General features: G+C 36.3%; 1 non-coding gene across 1 annotated transcript; it reads right to left on the bottom strand.

Moving 5' to 3' along the window:
- Nucleotides 1-1,443: 1,443 nt before the first annotated feature.
- LOC112621935 lies at nt 1,444-1,575 on the bottom strand. Its single transcript, XR_003118856.1, has one exon. It is a non-coding gene; the product is annotated as a small nucleolar RNA SNORA31 (small nucleolar RNA).
- Between the last annotated feature and the right edge of the window lie 940 nt (nt 1,576-2,515).

Below are 2,515 nucleotides of genomic sequence, written 5' to 3'. Positions count from 1 at the left end.
ATGGAACATCATTTCTGAGAGATTAATTGATACAAAACAGTCATGCACACCTCCATCTACACACACACACACACACACACACACACATGAGTACCATGGCAAAGACGGTTTTGAAAACTGTCTCGTAATATAATTCCTTTGCATAGTGCTTTATTCTTTTGAGTCTTCTGAACATTCCTGCAGTGAAGAAACTGGTTTATCTAATTTAGTTTCCAAAACTTACTTGAGCACTGATGAGGAAGCAAATTTTAAAATCTCTGTGCATAGCTATGGAGTTATGAGATGAAAGGAAGTACAGCATATTACCAGAAATGTCACACTGAATAAAGGAATATCTCAGAGGACAAAAAGAGAAGGATGTGCTTTTTCCTGCAAGGAGGCACGGAGGTGTCCACCCACCTTATCTCCCTCAGTGTTCAGCTGGAGGTCCAGTTTGGCTCACAGCAATTCTTTTGCATACTTCCTTTATTCAGCTCACTGAAAATCACCAATTGATATCCATTTCTCAGTACTTTAGAAAGTACTGACAAAGTGTGAGGATTTTTCTGCCAAATGCAAACTCTCCTGAGAAGAGTAGGTAGGTAGGCCCTTGTCAGAGGTTTTCCAAGGTGTCGTCATATAGGGAGCTGGGCATCGCTCACCGTGTACAGTAAAGGGAGGACTATCTCGAGTATCACGTACTGCATTGTAGAGCCTCTCTGAGAGTCCGATCTACGTGTGGGTAGGGTAAGGGCAGGCCGTGCCATAGGAAAGTAAGCTACAAGGGCTAAAGCCTTAGCTGGAGAAGCATGGACACCAGGCGCAGAACGCGGCTCCTCCTTAATCTTGTCATAGGCAAGCACTGCCTGCAGCTCTCTGTAGCAGAAAGAGGTTGAGCCTTAAAGTAGCACTTATTTATTGTGACATTCTGTTATGTTCTCTGGATAAATATAGGATTTTTGTTGCAAGAACTATTGATCCTTTCAAGCATCATAAATTCTCCCTAAGAAAAGAAACAAATCTGGGCAAATAAGCTAAGTTTTACTTTGTCTTTATAATCTAAATAATAAAAATCTATATACTTTAGAAACAAGATCACACAGAAACCCTTACTAAAAAAGCTTCTGAAAGTTACATTTTGCCATTTTAAAAATCTTAACTGTTGCATCCAAATACTAATTAGATTGTAAGATTCTGAAAGTTTCCTTGTAGCGTTTTTTATTATGCCTGCAACAAAATTATATATATGTAAAATATATACATATGTATGTATATGATAAATGTTTTTCTCAAGGAATGAGATTGCAGAGATAAATGTCTTTTCAAAATACAACCATTACTAAAGATATATGATAACTTTTTTCAACAGTAAGTTACGGTAGTTGGGCTTTTTCTGTTTACAAGGTTATTTCTGAGTTGTGAAAATTCTCTGTCCATGTATTTTCCTGTATTACCACATTCTTCTGTCATATCCCCCATTCAATCTTCGTTGCCACTGAGACAGAGAGAAAGCAGAAGAACACTTTTTTTTCTCACATCTGTAATGGAATCCTTAGCAGCAGACACTAACTGCTCCAGGTCTGCCAAACAGATGGATTTACTCTCCAACTTATTGCATCCTGTTTGTTTGTTTGTTTGTTTGTTTGTTTTTATGCTACATATCTTTTGTCACCGAATCCTATGGTATGAAGAGAATATAAAGTGTCTGTGGATATCGCAAACTTAGAGTAAGCAAGGGGCCTACTGTGTGTTTCCCTTCTAGGCCCAGCAAAATATGAGCAAAGAAGATACACAAATATTTGCTGAATAAATAAATTAATGAGAACTTTTCTCCCAATCAAAATATTACTCTCAGAGCAGCTTGCTTTAGATATTTCCTAGAAGACATCAGATCACTCAGTATGACCTATTACTCCTTTAGCTTCCTCTAATGTGTCATTATTTATTCAGACTTTAGAGAAATTTTGAATTACCACAAATATCTGGACAATGGGGGATAAATTACCAGACTGTTAGTTTTCTCTTTATTTACTATTCTAGTAAAATACAATGTAACATATGTATCTTATGGTGGACCATGCATACCCTCCACTGAGTGAAGAGGAAGTGTCTGAGGTAACCTTTCTAAAACCATAATTGGCCAATTATTACTTAATGAAACACACATCTACAGTGTTTCCTAGTTTAGGCTCAAAATAACCAGACTTTACCTTGGTCAAAATCAGAACCATTTTAACCTTGCAAAAGTTATTTCTTAAATCATCTTTTTGTATGTTTAAAAGAGAAAGTCTTACAAGATATATTGAATTATAGATATTAAAACAAATATGTTTTCAAAACCCTTGACAGGAAATGTTAACCTTTTCTAAGCTAGGGCTAGAGCTATTTATTTTGCTTCACAGGAAACAGTACAGATTAGCCAAAATCATGATGCTAACATATGCTATGAGTAACTCGAATATGAGTCTAGTTTAAGAGCATATGATCTTTCTTTTTTCCTATCTACAAGGTGCAGGGTTACTTATCCAAAAGAAGT

The sequence above is a fragment of the Theropithecus gelada genome, chromosome 3, assembly GCF_003255815.1.
Source record: "Theropithecus gelada isolate Dixy chromosome 3, Tgel_1.0, whole genome shotgun sequence".
NCBI lineage: Eukaryota > Metazoa > Chordata > Mammalia > Primates > Cercopithecidae > Theropithecus > Theropithecus gelada.
The sequence above is the reverse complement of the archived record's forward strand: the minus strand, read 5'-3'. Positions and strand labels throughout refer to the sequence as shown.